Here is a 22774-nt window from a genome sequence, read left to right on the forward strand (position 1 = left end):
GTCCAAATAGATTATAATTGTGTTGATTTGAAAAATAAATTGCAAGTCAGTGTTACATTTAGTCTTGGAGAAGGGAGTTCCAGAATGCATTGTGTTCACAAGATGCTAGAGGAATGTATATATATATTATATTTCATTCAACACCAAAAATAGTTTCAGTTTATAAATGTCAAGAGACCTGCACATGGAATGCAAAAGAAAAAAGCATATACTATGAATTTATTCTCACGATTTATTAAATTGTGGCCACTTTTTAACTTTTTACTGTTTCCTCATTTTAGTTCATTTGTGGCTATGGTTTACTAATTTGTTCCCTTGTTTTAGTGAAATTGTGGCCATGTTGCACTAATTAGGTTCCCCTTACATATGTGCACCTATAGACTAAACAGTAATAATATGTGCAAGACATTACCATTTTTTTACCAATTTATGTAACGATAAATGCCATTTGGTGGTAATGGTATTATTTTTCAAAATCATGAACTTATGAAAATGAACTCAAAATTGAATTGTCGCGTAAATGAACTGCAACAATGCATAAAAAGGTTTTCATTTTTTTAGTTGAAGATAGTGTTGTGTAAAGGTCCCCTTTTGTTGAATTGTGTCTAAATCGAGAGAATGAAAATTAAATGAAACAAGTGAATATGTTAAAAAGAGCACACGTTTCTGTGCTCTGTATAAAAAAACGTGTTACAGTATCAGTAGTGATTAGCTTAGCAATAGGGCTGCAACTAACGATTATTTTGATAATCGATTAATCTGTCGATTATTTTTACGATTAATCGATTAATCGGTTTATGTACTTATATTTTAGTTTTTTCCATTTTTTCCCCAAGTAAATTATTAATAAAGGGTCTTTATCATTCAGCATAGATTTTTAAGAGATTTTAACCATTTTGCATTGTCATATCCTCATCAAAAATATACCTGGAGTTGTTTTATTATGTTAGTAATCCTTTGTCGAACTCTTCTGCAATCAAAACACTGACCCATACTCTAGCAAAATTCACAAGGAGATTTCAAATATTGTTTTCACCATGGCAGTCCTTAGAGCTCCTAAAGTAGTTTAACATCCCAAACAAAGCTTAAGGAATCTTTGAGAACATATTTTCACGAAGTATAAGGATAAAACAGAATAAAATTGCAGTGCATTGTATTTTATTATTTACTGGGAAAAAGCGTTATAGCTTATGCTGTGAAATTGTAAACAATCCTTCGAAAAAAAGTGCCAATGGCATGAAACCTGAATGGAACTCACAATTTAAAGTAAAATCCATCAGAAGGTTGTCCAGAAAAAAAAAATTGGGACACACACAAAAAACCTGCTGTGTGAAAAAGAGCAGTGAATACTTAGGAAATATACTCAAACATTTACCTCTCTCATTCAGTCATAATTAGGCTGCAAGTCTGAATTATGAACTGGTAAATGACAAACTGATCACATAACATGTTTGTAAAGCTTTAAATGTTAACTGTTAAAAAGCAATGTTATCAGCTTTTACGACTAAACATTTGCAAACAACCTTGTACTGGAGAATCTGCACAAATAAAATTCTTAGGGGCCGATCACATATCGCACCTAAAAACGCGTGGAAAACGCTAGTCGCGCCGCTTTCTCCTTCTTTCCAAAGCGCTCGGGCAGAAGCGCCCCTGAGGCGTCTGCCTTTGCTAAGCAACCATGACGTGGCGTCTCCATGAAGACCCGGAAATTTCAGCAAAGGATAAATGGATGCGGTGTGGACGCGCCTGGAAAAACGGGCGCATCGCACCGCGTGCGTGTCGCGACCGCGTCGCTTCCATTATGAGCGTGCATACTGCGCGCCTACATAGGAAATAACGAACTTGAGCACGCAAAAGACACGATATGTGAACGGCCCCTTAAACAGTTCAGTAGTGCAGAATTTACAGGTTACTCTTCATTTTGAAGGCTCAAAGTAAAGTACTCCCACTTCCCGCTGAATGCTGCAGAGACGCTGTTCGGGAAGCACGTGACATAAAACGAGGCCAGCTATTGGCTATTCGCTACTTCACCTGCTGTACTGGCTGAGTAAAACCTCCGGTGGCTCATTACTGCCACACTTTGGTCACCGCAGATTTGAAATATGCACGAAATGAGCCGCTTATGGCAAATAAAATTTATTTAGCGACGAATCGATTACTAAATTAGTTGACAACTATTTTAATAATCGATTTTAATCGATTAAATCGATTCGTTGTTTCAGCTCTACTTAGCAACATGCTACAGTCATAGTAAGTAGTACTTGTTGAAAATATTTTGCATTATATGTTTGTGATAGTTATTTGTTCTATAATATGATGTCCAAAGAGATTTGAAAGGAGAGATATATTTCAAAGTAATTAAAGGGTTAGTTCGCCCAAAAATGAAAATTATGTCATTAATAGTTTATACATTTTTAATTAATACATTTTTGGGTGAACTAACCCTTTAAATAAAGCTTACTACCCAGAAAATACAATAAAATGTAGACTAAAACAGGTCATTACCTAGCTTACCGCATATTTGCAGTGGTGTGATAAAGTACCTTTGTATACTGTAGGATTTCAGTTTGGATGCTGCTTTGGAAGCCAGCCTGGAGACAATCTGTTCAGGCTGTTTTGAAGAGAGTTTTTAAAGAGCTGATATGAACACACACAGTACCACTGAGACACTTGAACCAGAGCTAATTCATTCACAGATCTCCCTCATGGCTGAATCTGTCGGATGTCTGGTGCACTCATGGTCTCCTGACAGCAGTCAGATTTGTTTAACAGTAATAGTTCTGATAAGAGTGTCTGAATCCTGTGTTGTTGTGTACCTTCAGCATCTTTCTCCTTCGGGAAAAGGGCCAGTTCAAATCTTACAGTCACTAATTGACTAGCAGGAGACATGAAGTGCTCTTTACCAGCTCTCAGAGCCAAAATCAGGGCTTGAACATTTGACTTTTTGTTCATTGCAGAAGCGTGTGGTAAGATTATCTGAGGAGTATCTTTAACTGGGTCATCTCAGATCAAATTCCTGGTACTCAGGCTTTCTTTCTCACACTAACAATGACTGTCATTCGTTGGATCCAGTGCAGATATGCATTTTATTGTGTATTTAATTTGCCTGTAAGTATGATGTAAAATTTCAAACTTTTATCTCAGTTGTACCTATACTGTGAAACTTTATTGAAATTTTCTGCATCATCTTCCATAGGTCAGAAAATCTCCAGAGTGGTATGGGGCTGTAGAGACGTTATTATTATGCATTCCAACAATGGAAAAATGTGTGCTCATGAGGAATTCGTTTTTGTCTTCTCTAAAAATGCTGAAGCTGAAGTTTGATCAGTTTCCACTAAAACACTTTTAGTACATTTATGTGCAATTATAAGTATCGTATTTTCCGGACTATAAGTTGCACTTTTTTTCATCGTTTGGCTGGTCTTGCGACTTATAGTCAGGTGCGACTTATTTATCAAAATTAATTTGACATGAACCAAGAGAAATGAACCAATAGAAAACATTACCGTCTCCAGCCGCGAGAGGGCGCTCTATGCTGCTCAGTGCTCCTGTAGTCTACCACTGAAAACATATAGCGCCCTCTCGCGGCTGTAGATGGTAATGTTTTTTATTGGTTCTTGGTTCTAAATAAATGCGACTTATAGTCCAGTGCGACTTATATGTTTTTTTCCTCATCATGACGTATTTTTGGACTGATGCGACTTTTACTCAGGTGCGACTTATAGTCCAAAAAATACGGTAATCTAATTTTAGGTGAAAAAATAAAATATTTGCTTTGTGTGTTTGTGGCAGTTTAGTGTTACATGACTATATGAATAATTTGATATATGATTTTCATCTGAGGCACAATAAAAAAGAATAGTGGTCGACTACTATAGAATTTTTTTTAATGGCCAGTGTTGATATTGAGAGGTGGAGAGTGGCTAATGCAAAGACAGTATATATGATCTCGCATAGATTTCATTTGAAGATGTATGCTGCAATAAACTGCATATTTATTTTAAATAATATTTACTAAATTATGAAGAATTTGAAAATAAATTAACATAAAATTATTTGGAAATGTACAAAATTTATACTTTAGTCAGTAAATTATCGATTCTGTAATCCTATAATTTCTTTTTACAAATAAAGAAACTGACTTGACTAAAAAGTAAGTGAACAGTTCACTCAGTAATCTTGTAATTACAGTAATTGTAAGTACATACTACAACTAATTTTACATATAGCACACAATGAAACTCAAATTGCATATTGATTTGCAATGATTCGTATCGCAAAAACGTTATACAAATAAACTTGAATTGAATTGAATAGTTTGTTACTTACAGCAGAACGATAATTAACTTTTCTTTTTAACAATCACACACTTAGAATCTAACAGTTGAAAGCTTGCAAGGTTTGTGGGATTAAATATTGATTCACATGCATATTTGCTGAATGCCAAAAGCATATGAGAAAATATGATATGTTTCCTTAGTTTATGTTCTTTGTTTGACAGTTCTGTCTAATTAGTAATACTAAGACTGTGAGTGTCTGTGCATCAGGTGGTCAGGTGGTCTCAGTGCTGTTAAAATAAAAGTCTCGCTTAAGGCACTTATCAGTCGATGCTGGTATACAGTATATGTGTATGTAATCTGGAAACATTTCCATCACCCTTGCCTTCAGCAGGACATGAGCCGAAATGTTCAGTGATGATCACAGGTCAGCGGCATGTGACCAAACCCTCTGTGGCCTCACAGGAACAATCTCCACATGCCTGAAATTCTGCTTGCAGTCTGCCTTTCATGGTGCTTTTTGTCCTCTCTCTCTCTCTCTCTCTCTCTCTCTCTCTTTTTGAGGTTCATTTGAAGTCATGTCTCTTGGCAGACAGAGGAAAAGGAAATATTTGCCTGGCCATAAATAAGTAGAGTTTAATTGCAGCGGCAGTGGCTGTCGGTGGCCAGAGATTATTAATGTGTTGGAAAGTAGAGGGGGGCAGCTTTGCCAGTCCTCTCACCCCCACAGTTTAATGAGTGTTAATATTCCAGTTTAAGTAGAAGATAAACTCTCTCTCTTTTTTTTGCTTTAATTATTTCTTATTTGCACATTTAAAGAACATTACATTGGTATTTTTTGCAATCATGGATTAATTAAATCGAATGTAACATTAAAAATAAACATCTAAGTTAAACTGAAACAGCTGTATATCTTACCAAATTGTGATTATCAAATAAAAGATTATTATTTAATTGAAGAATTATATAATCTGTTTAGGTGCATGTTTCAGAGTATTTATTTATACACGTGCAGTTTATAATATTGCATTGTCACAGCATCCTGGTTCACAGTTAATGCCGTTTCTCTGTAAACACTGCGTTTAACATGCATTTGGGAACAAATTTTACTAAGTTGACTTTATTTATATTGACATTTGCATAATTTCCAGGTTATTTTTTTTTGTGGACTAAAGAAGGCAGAAGAAATTCCTCCAAAATTAAATCTTTAGGAATTTGACATGTTTAAAGCTTGAGGGTTGGGACATTTGAAAGTAAAGATTTTAGACATAAATTCAGACATAAATGTTTGTATTGGAACCTACAGTGTTAGTAGGTTCATGTAAAGAGTGAACCATTCACACATGAACCACATAAAGGAAGCATTCTCTAATGGAAATTTTGTCTTTTGTGTCTGGATGTTCTGAATAATTAAAGAAAAAAAAACAGATAGAAGCACTCTTTGACTTTTGCACATACATTTTAAAGGGAAATTCTGCATTTTTGCAAGTTTTGAGCAATTTTAGTATGCTAGCAATATTTGTATGGTGTCTCTTTATATAATAATGCAAATGGTTAGCTTAACTGGACTTCAACCACTTTAAATGATGAGTCTTTTGAAGGAGTTTCCGATGCTGAGAATACATGTGTCTGTGTATGTGGGTGTAATGTGCTGTTGCATGTGCAGTAATGTATGTTTAGTCTATGTGCATCACAGGCAGTTTAGACACTGTGTTTCCTGTAGGATAAACCTCGTCTCCTCATGCACATCAAAAGCAGACATTCGGACACAGACCTCTGGCAATTACTGGGTTTCAAACGCTCTTCATTAAAAAAGCAGCAAAGCTTATGAACAACTTACGTTGACATGGTTCAGATGCTTGTGCTATTTGTGTTCTTGCAATGTATTGTCTCACCGTGTCTATATGTGTGTCCCTCTGTGTTGGATGAGTATACTATACACAAAACATTTCTTCAGAACTGCCTCAGTGTTTAAATGAGTCTTATCTACCATTGAAACCCTTATCTTATCAGCCTTATTAATATTTATGAGCCCACATGATGTATAGCCTCAGAGCAGGTGAGTGGCACATATCTAATTCTAACACATCTCTAATTCTGCTTCATTCGAAATGCAGCTAAAATAATATTCTGGGGACAAGTTAGCGCAATTAAAAGCATTTGTTACACAGTTAACTACCACAAAAAATAATTTCTAAAGGCAAAAATTTGGATTACTGTAAAACCCCACAGATGACATAAAATTAAGAATTTGCTCCCAAAATATTTTAATTCATTGCTATGTTTGAGAATTTTTTTCTTCTTGTAGTTAAATCATGGTCATGCCGCGCTAATTTGTTCCCTCATTTTAATTTTGTTAAATCATGGTAGCAAATTAAGCATTTATTTATTGAAGCGCTCACGATAACAATATCATGCATGTTCATTAGCTTTATGTATCGCATTACAGAATACCGGCACATGTCTAGTGTCTTGCAGCTTTTGTTATTGAAAAAAAAACAACAACTTTAGTCATTGATGTATAATCTGCATGGACACTCCTTATGGAGAGTTAGAGGTCGTGTCCGTGAGATTGTAGAGTTGTGAAAATAATACTTGAGACCAACTGTGCCAGTTAGTGCTTTCTAAACTATCACGACTGATTGAAAAGGCTCATTGCTTGTTTATGGTGGGATCCCCCCCCCCCAGGTTTTAGTTCTTCCTCACTTCCTCCTTGGGAGGTTGGAACATGGAAAATTAACAGGATTCAAGATTTATTCAAGATTCAAGATTTTATTTGTCACATACAAGTTATATGACATACAACAAGCAGTGAATTGTAGGTCTGGCGTACTCTTTTTAGACTGTGCGAAAAACAATTAGAGAAAATTAAATACAAATAATGAAATCTAAGAAAAAAATAAGGAGAAAAAAATAAGAAGAATTAAATACAAATAATAAAATATACAGAATAAAAATAAAATAAAAAGATAATTAAGTACAAATAATGAAATATACATAATATATTAAACTACTACACAGATACTGTGTAGCGATGCTACAAGAAATGATGATGTGCATAGTTAGGTTGTCATGAAAAAGTGCAGTGTGCAAAGAGTTATTGGGTTACCCTACACTACCAGTCTCTAAAGTGTAGTGTGTTTAATGTCCATTGTTTAGTAGTCTGATAGCGTGGGGGAAGAAACTCCTTCTGAACCTCTCCGTTTTTGCCATCAGACTGTGGAAGCATCTGCCTGACTGTAGCAGATGAAACAGTGGATTTCCAGGGTGGGTGGGGTCTTTAAGGATCTTAACAGCACTAGATATACATCTCCTGGTGTGGATGTCTTGCAGAGAGGGGAGAGATGTTCTGGTGATGTGCTCAGTGGAGCGCACTACTCTTTGCAGGGCTTTAAAATCCTGGGTGAACTGTTCATACCACAATGAGATGCACTGAGTCAATCAGGGCTATAGAAAGTTTTCAGGATTCTAGTCTCAGATGGTACAGTCGTTGTCTGGCTTTTTTAACTTGAGCTTGAATGTGGTTAGTCCAAGCCAGGTCCTCAGAAATGTGTTCACCAAGGTATTTGACAAGAGAGAGGGGAGGGACCTTCCCATGAGCCGTCTGCCTCCGTTCAGTCTCTCTAAGGGTCATATTAGCACTGGCCCCCCACTAAGTTTGCACAAAGTACACATTCCATCTACAGGTCAAGAGAACGGCCTCCAGACCACAGCAGGACAGTCACACACATTTACAAACATACACTCACTTCTACCTTGTCCTGTCCTCCCACCAGAGCAAGATGACCCCATGTGTATGTCTCTCATAGAAACAGATTGAGTAGTGTAGGACGAGTGAGAACACAAAACAAGATCGTTGTGTGACTTAAGATAGTTTGCGTTTGATTTTAATGCGCAGGGCTCTGATTTAAGCATTTGACCCTTCTGCACTGCATTTTAACAGACTTGTCTGTTTCTGGGTTTTCAGTTCAGTTATATTTCCATTTACTCTGCCTTACCGTAAGACAGTCACATGGTTTTTATTGACAAACGTTTCTCTGAAATGTCTTCCTTGCTTTTCCTTTTTTTAACGGACATGTCATTGCTCAACAACACCACAAGCAGCCCCCTCTTGTCCTTGGCCCTGCAGGCACTGTTTTTATTTTTTCAGGTAGGCTTCACCTTTTCCACCTGTTCAGAGAAATCTTTCAATTTCACTTCACTAGAAAAACAGTGCTGGCACTTCTAAGAATCAAGGGAGGAACAGAACTGAACTAACGCCCAGCTTCCAGTTAAGCATTAACTCTGAATTCTCTGAATTCTCAATTGTCATTGAGGCCCCTTCTCAAGATTGCAGCCATGCAGAGGCCAGAGTTTCACACAGGGTGTAGAGCATTGCCATGTGTCAGAAACTATTTTATGTATACTATACTATTTTGGTAATTGATTTATCTGTCTCTTTTCTGATATAAATCTGATTAATGTTCAACAGTTTGCAAATTTAAGTCTGTATGATATATACTACACATAACTTTGTGTAAAACACAGTGATAAAAGTATACAATGCACGTGATAATTTACATAATAGTAAATAGTAAATTTGCATCTACAATGCAAGGTTGTTTGCATTAGATTTTCTCATACAGTATGTAAGCTTACATATGCATGTGTTTGTGTGAGTGTGTGTTCTTTGAACTGCACTGAGGAGGTGACTAACTATGCAGGAATGTGTTCTTTGGTCAGGTGCTTTCTCATCAGCCGTTGAAGTGTGAGAGAATCCAGCTTGATTTCCCAGTCTTACCTATTCCTACCCATTGAGGTCAGCCTGAGTGCGTGCACACACTCTCTCTCTCTCTCTCTCTCTCTCTCTCTCTCTCTTCCTTGTACACAAACTCTTTGTTTCTGGACAGTAAGGGTAGTATTCAGTCATGTAGGCAAGAGATGGATGCTTGTGAACACACATCATTGTTAAGTTATGCCACGATGAGGTCATCGTTATGCTTTTCTCTCTTTTTCCCTCCACAAAAACAAAAGAGGCTGTTTTCACCTGCATCAGGGACTTTCTTCACTGAGTCACATTGCAATATCTCAAAAATGCAGTACATGGTGATTTAGTTTGTTGTGCCAGTTTCCCACAGACATTTGCTGTTACTTAATATTTCTTGTTTCATCACATTGAAATAGTAAACAGAGTACTCTACATGAAACACGTGAACGGAAAAGTCTATTTCCAGTTAAAAAATGTGGAATTTGACAAAAAAACTTCTTTGCATCATTAAATATTTCTTTAAGTTGTTTAATATTTCTGTTGCAAAATGTGGCAAATATTAAATGTTTAGATACTTCTTATCTCATGCTGTATTACTATAATAAACATACTAAAAGTATTTTACAAATTTCAAAAAAAAAAAAAAAAAGATATCTGATTACATAACTCGCATTACTTGTGAGTGTTTTTGACCAGTTAACAGAATTTTCATTTTGTCAGGGCGGTGTTGCATTGTCAATGCATTCAATGGTCAAGTGCTTTGCAAACTTAAATATTGCATAAGTCATTTGTGATATATTGAATATTGATGCTGTGTATTCTGCTGATTTAAATGTAAGAAAAATGACATCATCTAGCTGACTAACACAGATGAGGCAAGATTGACAATAGTAATGGAAGCACCATTTAGAAAGTACTGAAACAAATCAATATATAACATTGTTTTCCAAAAGAGTGCTGTAATATGAATTTAAAGCTTGCATTTTAAGTTTTTCCAGCTTAAATTATTATTTTTGTATGTTTGTATGTGGTGGGGACAGTTTAAATATTAAGCACAGTGGAAGAAAATCCTTTTTGCTAAGTCATGCCTAATGACATTCTCATTTAATATGTAATAATAATTATCACATTTCTCCTTTAGAGATAGAGAGAGAGAGAAAAAAAAGGAAATTACAGATAACAGTACAATTACAAACCTGTAAAAGAAAAAAAATCTATATTCTACAGCGTAGTTCACTCAGATCATTTAGTCTAGAAGTAATCATTGAGAATTGTAAGAATATATGACTTTTGACTGCAGATTTTATTACATTATCAGTAGAGTATGCATGTGAGATTATTATGGTTATTTACCATAGGAGGCTTGCAAAATTCCTTATTTGCCCCCCTATATAACGTCATTGTTGTCTTGAAGTACCGATTGAGATACTGAAGATACTGAACATTTGTGATTTTTCTTTTTTCTTTCCTTACGGGTGTGTAGAAGACTGTCGCCATCTAAAAGATAACAAGAGCACATAACCTTGCATGTGACACCATGTTTAAGAGATAAGAATGTACTCTTCTACTGTAAAACAAAATAACAACCTATGTTTGTGTGTGAAGCTGCACCTCACATTCCTGCCTCATGCCATCACTGTCCTTTTTCTGCAGTCTGTCTCATGCCTGCTGTCAGTTCCACTGAAATATCTCATAATCTCATCTGCACTGTTTGCTTGTCATAACAGTTCTTAGGAAACAGCAAATAGTTGTAGGAATATTTTTGTGCATATGGATGGCTTGATTTAAATAGATCAAAGTAGAGGTAAGGAAGGGTGATTTTAGGAGATTTAAATATAACTTTGCTACAGTATGTCAGTAATGTGTTCATCTTTGATGTTCTTTGCACATAACTGGAGAGTAAACATAGATTTACATGGAAATGTGACGTCATTGTCATGAATGTAAGCTGCGATTCTTAACACAACGGAGATGGTTTTTAAATGGAAAGAAGGTAAAAGGTGACTAAACAACTTTGCCATGTATCCTTGATGGGTCAGTTTCACACCCAAACACACCCAAAGCTTTTCTGTACTCACTTCTACAGCAATTTCTTGATCCTGTGCTGCTTGAGCTATTGTGCTTTCGTACATACACACACATTGCCTGCACATTCATACAAATCCTTGCTTTGCTCTTTTACTGTGACTGTTTGTGGAGAGATTTAGGTGTTTGCATAGAGATAAAGAGAGTAAATAAAGTTTACATGCAAAGTCAGATGGCAACATATGTACTTTTGTATCTGACTGGCATTTGAGCATTTGATGTTTTCAGACACTTCAAGGCACATTCATATAAAGTATTACTAACAATGTATTAGATTACAGCAGGTGGCATTTTATAGAAAGACATGCATAACTTGGAAGCAAATTTGTTCTGATATGCTAAAGAAAAAAAATAAGTTTTTTGAAAATCTTCTGGAGATAGTGAAATAAAACAAATAACAACTGTGCAAATTTGGAACCCATGCCAAGCCTGGTACACTTAAAAAAAAAAAAAAAAAACTTTTTTACAAAGATTTTAGAAAAGCTTACACGACATAAAAAGCTGAATGCCATAAATGTATAGTTTTCACATTAGATCCATGTATACGAGAAGTTGAGACTTGAATTGAGTTAATGTCCAACAAATACACCATCCAGGTTCGTCTGTCCATTGTGTGATGAGGATCCCATCGGTTGACTAGCATTTTTTTGCTGCTGTGAGAGCAGCTAACATTAAACATCTTTGTTGGACGGATGAGGTGAGGTCTCAAAAGTCATTCATGAAAAAATGGCACGGAGTCAAACATATTTCATTGCCCAACAGATATCATAGGTCCTGTGAGAGCTGTCCAAAAAGGTTAAAAGTATATTGAAAAAAAGTAAAATTTGACAGTTTTTGTGATGTCATGTGATGCAACCAACATGCAGAAAAAAAAAACAAGAAATTATATTACAGCGAAGACCGCTAATAAACTTTGTCACAAGGTCAATAAAATAGCATAATATTTTGAGCATTTTTTGTCAAGGTTAGTTCAGTTTGTAAAATGTCATGTTATACAACCTATAAAAAATTGTGATGATGTTTATGAATTAAAAATGCATGATATTTGCTACAAATACTTTACAAAAATATGTCACTATGTATTTTAAAAACTTAAAAACAATGACTGATGAAGATATTTTTCCATGTGTAAGTTTCGAGGAAAAAGCTTTTAATTGTTACTTTTAATGTTTTTAATTATTATTATTATTTTTTACCCAGTGTATATACAAACAGTTGTCATTGGAGTTGCAAGGACAGCTCAAAAATTATTTATAAAACTTAGTTTAATTTATCTCATGGAATTGCATTTATACATATTGAATGTGGCTTAGGTGTCTAAATACTTTTTTAGGGTCACAGTATGTGTTAATGTGAGGAACCGTTAGTTTGAAACTGGATTCTTGGGAGATGAGCTCAGTCTGGCCTGGCCCCTAGACTTGGAATGGATTCGTTGGCAGGACCTAAATGTGTTTGTTCGAGCAGCACAAAAATAGTCTAACCCAGAGCTCAGGGCTGCAGGGAGTGGTGTGTGAAAGGAAAAAAAATGGGATTGAGCTCTTGTCAGCATCAGCCCCTCCTCTGTAGACCCTGGGGAGGGTGCTGTGTCCAAAACGCTCTGCTTGATCTTAAGATACACGCTCTTCCAGTTGTAGCTTTCCTGCGTGCAGGCTTGGCTGGGAGTCTCTTTTACTGTGTCCCTCACATTTATTCCACTGACAAATGATGACATCCCCTGACGGACGTCAGAGTTGTGCGTCTGTACTGTTGCGCAGCAGGAAACGCAGAGTTGACCAGCTTAACATGAAATACGACAGATATTCATAGATACTCTTCCAGTCTTTACGCAACTAGCATGTTCCAGTAAATGAAAGTAGTTATGTGGTTTTGTTTTGAAGTTCGAATTAAAGGGATAGTTGACCAAAATATAAAATTCTGTCATCATTTACTTACTCTTTTGTCACACCAGACAAGCAACACACACACCATCTTTCATGCATCGCAAAATTCTTTGCTCTTTCCATACAATCAAAGTGAACAGGAACAAGATCTGTTGAGCTAAAATAGAGAGCAATATGAAGTTTCTTCTAATTAAAATTAACACAAAAGTAGTCCATGCAATATGTGTATTCCACATCTTCTAAGTCATAATCTAATCGTATGAATAAGAATCCACATTTTTGCTTGAAGGTGAAAAAGTAACCCCCTAGTCGGTACAATGCAGAGCTCTCTTGTAATTATGGTGATTCTGATGCATATTGTGCATATGCATATTCTAATGCATATTCATGCCTTAAACCATGTCATGTGACTGTAGTGATTTTTATTTATTCTTGATTTGCATTTTTTTTCATGCTCGCAAATATGCTTCAGTGTTGCTTCTCAGCATTGGTTACTTGGCTGAAATACAGAGATTCTTCTTCTTCCATAAGATAAATGTAGACCTCACATGCAGAGTTCACCAGTGCAACATTTTCTCAATAGGGTCAATGAGTTTTTGAGATTTTGAGGAACTGGAAAACTATATACTGTAATTTCTGGGAACCTTAATGCAACCCTTCTTGCACACATGCAACCACAGCTTCCTTATTGTCTGCATGCCGAGATCACTGAATATAATGATCTGCTTTGATAGCATGAACCATGAAATGACTTTAAATAAATGAAAGTGTCTGTTGTGCATCGTTTAAGAACAAACAGGGTCCAGACAGACTGCTCGTCTTCATGTCTGGTATGTGTTATCAGGTTTATAAAGGTGAGTCAGTGCTTCATAGTGCACGATCTGTTTGTACAGAGACAGAAGAAAGCCTTTCTACTTTCTCACCACACACAGAGCCCCTATCAAACTCCACTCCACGATAAAACACCCAAACAAAAGCTGTGATCTGCTCATACAGGCTTTCACCGAAGGTGAGCATGCACACTGTCATAAAAGATGGCCTTTGCATGACTCACCCGTCCTCTTTGATCTCCTTAAAGATGCACTTATACATAACATGACAGTAGGGTGAAGAAAAGGTGACAGGTTACCAGCAGCTCTGAAGATGTCGAGTGATTTAAAATGTTTGTCTCTGTTAGTGCATTAACCACAGTGACAGTAAGGATAAAAGCTGCTGATGCCACAAAAGAACACAAAGAAACACTGAGTCAGTTTCAGCAGTTGCATGTTCCTGGATGTTTTTTTGCTGTCCCATTAAGGGCCCTGTTTCCACTTGTTATTAAGATGTTTATCGAGATCTGATCTTAAGTGGTCAGCTTTGACATATTATCATTTACACCTGGTCTTAACATGCCTTTTAAAGGCATCACCTATGGCAACTTATGTTCAGATTTTGTCTAGACCCTCTCTTCCTATTTTGTCACACTCTACATCACTTTTGTGGGCCGGCGAGTTCAGTGCACAAGTAAGACTGAATGAATCAAGCTTTTACGCTGATTATGAGCAGGAAAGGAAGCGAATGGAAAGGAGATGAAAATGTTTTGGCACAACATAGCAAAGTTTGGATCAGGTGCATTTTCTCAAAATGCTCAGAACACTCAAACGTTTGGTGGAGTAATTGACCTTTTGTGGCTGTTCAAGTCTTTTAACCACATGCCACTGAATCAGTATTTGACTACCTCTGGGAGTGGTTGAAAGTGGACACGCTCAAAATATTTTAGACGCTGTTTAGCATTGTCTACTTGTTATTGAATCGATGTAAATGCACTATAATTCCTGGTATTAACGGCCAGCGACTCATCTGGAGATTAACTTTCATGAAGTAATTGCGTAAATATCAGTACTCGGAAAACAACAGATTATTTCCACTGTAAACTGCTTTATCCAGTAAGCTCCAACTCTAATTAAATACAGCAGAACCACCTTATCAAGGTCTTTAGCATGCTAGAAACTTCTTAGCTGCATCTGCAATCACATACTACATAGTCATAGCCCTGCATTCACATTTGATTTGAAACGTATTAAAGCGACCATTAAAAAAAGTATCTATATAATATGAAAATGGCAATGTGAATGAAATCCAGATGTACTACATTTGAATGTGAGCTTGCTGTTTTTTGTAAGAAAAGTTTAAACAGACAAAATGATTGGAGAAGTTTGGCATACATCACTGATAGAAGTCTGTTGTTTCACGAAATGAGTTGCGACATTGTTTAAAATAAATGTAAAAATAAAAACATATGCATGGATGAACAGTCCATGGATTTAAAAAATGAATTTAATTTCATACTGACTTTAAGAGTAAGGGCAAGCGTGGAGCCTCTGCTTTTGGCACAAACTTACAAGGACAAGTGGACTTAATGGGATTTTTTTTTTTACAAAAGGCCAGTTGAGGCCACTTTAAGGTGCACGCACACTCTCAACCCATTTAACCAGAATTTCATGCCAGATAGTCTCGTTCAATAGCCAAGGTCTAAAGCAAACAGACTTCTGCTGCATCTGCATTCTCTCCCCCACCCATCTCTCTTTGTCCCATACTGGTATATTAATAGAAGCAGATGGTGGGTTCGTTCATTGATGTTGCATCTGGTTGTTCCTAACTGAACTCTCCCTACTGTGCCGCACCATTTCCTGTCCCACCATACCCCAGAAGGGCCGCCCATCCCAAATGCAAACATCGTTCCTCTCCGCTGCATTTGATGGTCATTCTCTGATTTGGCTTTCGTCCTGCCGTGCAGATGTGGCGAGATGCTCATAGACTTGAAAGTGAAGTCGGAGTCTCTGAAGTCTCTCACCTGGCAGTCCACATTGCATTGGGCAGAGCTGTGTGCGGGCCAGCTTGAAGAATGTGTGAGGAGAGAGAGATCTGATGTCTGTGCGTTTGTGTACTGAGAGATCAAATGGCTTTTACCGCCACATTTTTCTCGTTCCAGCACTGTCTGGTGTGCTCACATCAGATACTAAAATTTCTGTTCCAGCAAATGTGAAAAACAAACAAATATTTAGATGTACACTGTAGTTACCCAGACGGTTTATGCAGCTCAGAGGTGACATGAATGCATTTACACTGGCTGCATTTGCGCCACAATTGCAATAATATTGATATGAGATTTTTATTCTGTTTGAGCATGACATTTCCAAACTCACACCTCAAGGTGTGACATTGTAATTGTAGCCATAGCCAGAAAGAAGAAGAATACTCTCTGAATCAGACGCAATGGAGGCTGTTGGAGTCTTACAGTCCCGGATGTTTTAGGGATGTAGGTGTGCATTTACTTTTCATCTCTTTTCTTCAGTCCCTTAGTCCTAGACACTCTGGAGACATGGGAGAAACTCACAAGCTGTGACTCACTGGCTACATGTCCCGAGTACACAGTGTAAATTAAACAATCTATGCTTGGTGCCTTTACCTGACACCTCTAAGGCATTCACACAATCTATCATCTCTTGTCTGTCATGATCAAGTATCTTAATGTGTTCTTATCTATAGAATTACCTTCACAGTCAGCACTAAAGTGTTCAGCATTTTTTTTCGTGACTCCCATCTCTCCATTTAAACAAACACATGCATGCACACACCTCTGTCGACACTCCTCACCTCCCCCGCCTTCCCCTCCCAAAGCCCTGCGTCACTGTGAGAGAGGCTGTCTCCCTTCTTCCCCACGCTTCATGGCTTCAGCCTGTCTGTCTGATAATATCTGGCTCTCGGAGATTAGCTCCCATGAGGGTGCTGTTAAACTGGTTACCTCGGCCTGCCGTGTTTTGCTGTCTAGCCATAATCTCCCACTTTACAAGCTGGAGTGCATCGGTTCTCTGATAGCACAGTCTTCATTGTCCTTTCTGTGCACTGTGCATCCAACTCAACAGCCTTATTGTGTTACAACAGCACAAGGCACAATTTTTCCATAACCGTCACTTAGCAATCATGCTGTGTGAAGGAAAGATAATAGACCTGGCAAAAAAAAACTCTGTGGGACAGGGGAATAAGAACTAGCTTGTTCTTCTTAGAACTTTGTGACCCATACCGCCACCCAGTCATTTGGGAACACAGTGCTTTATTCATGTATATCTTAAGACGTTATGTTCAGAATGCTAAAGACTTAATGTGCACACTTGCTGGATTCTGTCCCAGTGATGGTGGTCCAGTCAGACTTGGGCTGTCACTGTGGTCAAGGGCTCTCATGTGAGGTACGACCAGCTGGCAAATTCCTGTCTGAGCATTGGAAACGCAGCTGTATATATACTTCTCCTCAAGTCTTGAAAAAAAAAAAAAAAAAAGAACTAGTGCAGTGTGAATATGAATAACATTAATGTGAAAGGCATACTGTAGTGTACATACCAACAAATACTCTTGTAGCATAGAGTACATCATCAAAGTAGTCCATGTGAGAGGGTCAGTTAAAATTTGTTGAAGCATTGAAAATACATTTTGGTCCAAAAATACCAAAAACTACAAATTTATTCAGCATTGTCTTCTATTTCGGGTCTGTTGTGAGCGCATTCAAGTATAATGATATCTGGTTTGCGAATTAATGATTCAGTTCAGTATCTTATGATTTTGTACAATAAGTCTTACAAATAATGGAATTAATAGTCCAACAATTGAACAGAATTTGCTCAAAAAAGTCATTTGCTTGTGAATCAAACTACATTTGTGCTATTGCATGTCTGCAATATACCTTAATCTTGCAGGTTGTTAAAAGATACTATTACTTTTCTAAATGCTTTTGGATTGTAACAAGTATTTACATTGAGGGAGAGACCCAAGCATTTTTGAGACTTCAGGTGTTTTTGATGTTGTTTTTTATGCAAGCCAGTTAGCAACCACCCATAATGCTAAAAACATATCAACCCTTTCTAACCATGCATTGCAGTGACACACTTGTTCTTCAGAAAATGTGAAGATTTAATTTATAATTTGTAAAATAGTTTTGAAAGTCATTTCCCACTCTCCGTGTCACCGCTGTGGTGGTCTCAGTATGTCAGCGCTCTGTTATTCCTGGAGTGCTACATCAGAGGCTGGGTCGATGTCTGGAGCCGCCTGGTCCTGGCTGAGATCCAGCAGGCAACGGCAGAGCCAGAGCGGGAGGGAGGCACGAGCCTGTATGTAGAGGTGTGGGTGGCCCAGTGGGCAGCTCAGTCAGCTGCAGTATTTCTCTGTGCCCCAAGGTGGTCTGTACTCTGCCTTTTGGTGGTCTTCCTTAGTTTCCCCTTCTTGTTGTTTGTTAGTGATTCAGCTCGAGTCACACACTTCAAAGCGGTTACAGTCCCTTCTCTTTCTCTCATCTCACTCGCCCTCTCTCACACGGTTTCTACACGTTTGCAAGACATACAAACATCCAGCCAACCCCTCCTGACCTCCGTCATTAGACGAGCACCAGCTCTCCAATGCAACACCTTATTTCATTCACTCTTTTTTTTGTTACAGCTGTTAATGCATCTGTTTAGACTGCATAAACATTTGCATATCATGCATACCACCGACTCTGATAAAAAAAAAAAGTGATTTACAAAATCCTGGTTTGCTGAATTTTGTAGAGCTGTTCAATTGTGGGTACATTTTGTAATTATATATAACTATGGCTATATAATAATAATAATAATAATAATAATAATAACAATTTTATAATTAAAACTTAAAAATGATTATATTTAGTTGATAAGCGCTTCTCATTTCAAGAAAATGTTGAGTTCCCAGATGCAACCTAAATAATTATTTAACACTATCATGAGTGGGTCATATGACCAAAATTTTATATGAGTGATTAATTTAAAGATAGTTAAAGATCGTTTCAGTAACATACTGATTGACTTAAAGACTGAATTTTGTTGATTAAAATATTTTTTTGTTTTGTTTAAAATACATGTTGATATAATTTGTATCAAAATTGCACTTTATTCTTTGACATGTTCAAAATTAAATACAAATAATTTAATAGCTACCATTTCTGTCCTTTAGTGTGATGTAATGTCCTATGGTGTGACACATAAAAGTACCACACATTTGTTTTGATCTCAAAATATCTTACAAAAATAAACAGTTAAAAAGGTAAGGTTTTCAGCAGTTTTGAATGAATGACAGCAGTTTAAGTTTAATTTTTGTTATGTCACACAAATCGAACATTTATGGTACAGTTAAAAAAAAAAAAAAAAAAAATATATATATATATATATATATATTTTTTTTTAATAAAGTTGCTATAATGTGCATTTTAGATACCAGCAAAATTTCACAATTCTCGATACCACAGCAGAATACTACAGTAACTTATATATTTTTAAAAGTCCTCAAAAAATATTGAAAAATAAATAGTAATACAATAAAAACAAAATCCTAAATATTTAAAGATACAAATAAAAGAAACAATGCTTTAATTTTTTATCTAAAGTATTGAGCTAACAGCCATAACATCTATGACATGTCACATAACAGCTACTGCAGAAATTGAATAATGTAAAATAAAACAGCATAGTCTTCACTGTTAGAATCAAACTTGTTAAAGTTATTATTAAAGCTTCAAAAATCATTCAGTCAATAGCTGTGAGTAATTTTCTTTTTGTATTTTGTTGTTTGATTAATATTATGCACACAGTCAGCAGAAGGAATAATACTGGTCATCACAGCTAAGTGCTGCACAGATCCTATATACTTATACATATACATATATATACATGTTTTCATTCTCAAATGTTTATGTTCACTTAAGACCAAACTGAGGAGGGTTTACAATGAATAATCACCAAGTGCCACGTTTTGACACATTTCTGCATGAATATGACTGTTTAAGCATGCACCATAAGATAAAAGTTTACTTTACTTGCCCGTGTTCTGTTCTGTGATAGAGCACTTTCACATAAACGGAAGTCATGCTACATGATTTTTCTGATTTACACTTGAAGTTTGGGCTTTTATGGAGGAGTGAATAGGGAACAATAATTGATTTTGCATTTTCATAAACGTTGGAAGCCAAAATCAAAACTGCATTTTGATGAATTGCAAATCTCTATCAGCTACAGTTTTTTTTTTTTTTTTTTACATTGATCTAAACAGAGAAAATTTTCATGCCAAACATTTGTTAGTGTGAATAGGCCTTCACTCTTGAATCGTCACATTTGTTTTTGGGGGCAGGGTCACAGCGAGGGCAGATGTGAGAGAGATGTAACAAAAGACTGAATGCTGTGGCGTCAGCCTGAGCTTTTAGAGTGTGCTTGACTGTTGGGTATCTCTCTCTAAAGCTGTAATTACAGTCGAGACGTCCAGATGAGCCGTCCGGCACAGTTGAGTGCACCTCGAGTGTCCTCTCTCTTCAGCGGCCAGCTGTACTGGCCGACATCCTGTGTCCACTCTGCATTTAAACCAGCGGTTAACCTGCTGGACGATTCGAAGTCAGTGTTGCGCAGACAGTAGAGGGCAAATGCATAAAAAGACTTTAGTGGCAGAAACCTCACATACTGATTTCCCAGCACAGAAAGGACAAATTCTAGAGCAAATGAAGGGTTTTATCAGGACGAACGTGAGAGGGATGAATGAAATCCTGTGGGTCCGGATATGTAGTAATTAGCGAAACCTTTCTCCTCTGAGTCCAGGCTCACAGACGCCCCTCTTCCTGTTTCTTCGCTATTTATACATTCATACACATCTTTAATCATTTATACTGCAGGGAGAGAAGGGAGTGGGTTAATGAAACGGATGTGGGCTCCTGGAAGGCTTGCTGGGTGCTAGTTTTGGAGGTTAATCACATTGTCATCTTGACTCTGTCTCTACATGGGAACCTCTGCTTGGCTGGTGTGAGTTGATGAGCACAACAATCAGCCTGAGGGGTCAGAGGTCACGAGCGAGTTTGATTGGCCCATCTCTTGAGCCGTGTCTGTCTGCGTCACAGTTGTGCTCTCTGTGCTGCGTCTGCAGAAAATAAACTGGTTGTCTCTCAGAGCCACTCTGTGCGAATGAACCATTACCTCACAGGAACACTGTGCCCTTTCACAGAGCTGCATTCTTACTCAACCTTGACTGATATCAACTCAACACAATCTGTCCTTGGACAAATGACATTGTCTTTTGCATTTGCTCAACTCAGACTGGTACGATTTCGGATTAAATCAGACTCTTTCATAACATTAAAAAAAGTAAGATCTTTTTTTTTTTTTTTACGTTTATTCTGATTGATATACTTTTGTGTTTTATTGTGCATTTCCTTTTTTAGTTATTTTGTATTTTATTATTTTTTAAGGTGTCCTTGAGTGTTTTAAAAAAGGTGCCTATAAATAAAATGAATTATTATTGTTATTATTATTATAGTTCTGACTTAGCATTAGTTTTGAGTTCTGAGTTAACAATAACTACAACTAAAATCATACAAATAATTTTAGTTAGCCTACTTTAAGTAAAATAATTGTATACTGAAACAAAAGAAAATATAAATTAAACTTTTTTTTTTTATTTCATCTTGTTGCCAAGACATATTTTTTAATTTTCTTTCAGTTGAGCTTGATTTACTAAAATAACTAAAACGGAAAAATAACTAAATTTAAAATCTTAACTAAATTTAATATGTAAAAACAAAATGAAAATCCCAAAAAACACAACAAAATTATAAACTTTCAACTAAAAATACAATGAAACTGGAAAATCTAATAATTCTAAATAAATCTAAAAGCTACTTCAAAAAGTATAAAACTAATAAAAGCTAAAACGGTAATCAATGAGATAACAAACAAACGGAAAAAAAAAAAACATGTACATATAATGTATATATTTGTGTTTTGTTGTCTAAACCTCAATAGAGATGCACACAATATGTGCTCAATTATAACTGCTTTTAAACGCATGCATTGATAATCGCATACATTGATAATCGGCCATTTCCTGTCTTAAAGCAAAAGACATGGATGCAAAACAGTTGATTTGATCAACTCTAGATTGAAATAAAATTAGCAACCTGGGATGCCTTATTGTCCGGAAGATGTAATGGTAAGTAAACCGATGACATCAGAAGTGTCATGTTTTGTCTATACTTGTTAAGCAGCTAAACAGTTTGTTCTCTGGCCCGTAATGTATGAATGGCCCCTTGACCTCAGGGCTTGTGGGAGCAACTATGGACTCTGTCTCACACTAATTATGTCACTGCATTAACAACTAGTTGTTATCCAAACCTCTTAACCCCTTCTAAGTTTGTCTGGTGTGCGGCCAGATAAGGTCACCCCCAACACGGACCTCCGTGTAGAGATACCAGCCCTGTGCCAGTCGAACAGGAGACAGCCATACACTCTTCCTCTTATTTCTTGATAAAGCTATGTGTGGGCTTCTCAGGAAGTAGGATATCAGGGTTTGTTGTGCTAGAGATTATGCAGCTGACCATGTAGCAATATGGAAGCCACTCTGTTAAACACTTCCCATGTTGTTAAAACCAACACTCACAACTTGTCTACATTAAACATGAGCAGCGAAAAAAGAATCAAACAAGAAATTAAGAATCTGTTTTGTTTGTTAAACCATGCTACAACAACAACAACAACAAAAAACAATAGAAACCATCACAGAATTTGTGATGGTTTTACTGGCTATATTGGAAATTGTACTGGTTTTATTGGAAACTGTAAATGGTGCCTTTTGCTCTCTATTGAAAATTGGTTGCCTTCTATTGGTGTCTTATTAAAACCACTAAATACTATTGGAATATATCCCAAAACACACTACAATACAGGAAACCATTTTAAATGGTTTTAATTGTTGAAAGCTGATGGTTT

The 22774-nt window shown here is 36.6% G+C and overlaps 1 protein-coding gene across 4 annotated transcripts in view; it reads left to right on the plus strand.

Moving 5' to 3' along the window:
* Positions 1 to 22774, plus strand: part of gng12b (guanine nucleotide binding protein (G protein), gamma 12b) — a 47814-nt gene that overhangs the window by 19569 nt on the left and 5471 nt on the right. The window contains exon 2 of one of the 4 annotated variants that reach the window (XM_026262943.1): positions 9000 to 9075. The exons of 2 other annotated variants lie outside the window; for them this stretch is intronic. The gene's annotated coding sequence lies outside the window, so the exon portion shown is untranslated. Of the gene's footprint in view, positions 1 to 8999; positions 9076 to 19797; positions 21155 to 22774 lie in introns of those variants that run through there. One more of the 4 variants, XM_026262949.1, reaches the window with a different exon arrangement.

Source organism: Carassius auratus, chromosome 6 (genome assembly GCF_003368295.1).
Source record: "Carassius auratus strain Wakin chromosome 6, ASM336829v1, whole genome shotgun sequence".
In the NCBI taxonomy this organism is placed as follows: Eukaryota; Metazoa; Chordata; class Actinopteri; order Cypriniformes; family Cyprinidae; genus Carassius; species Carassius auratus.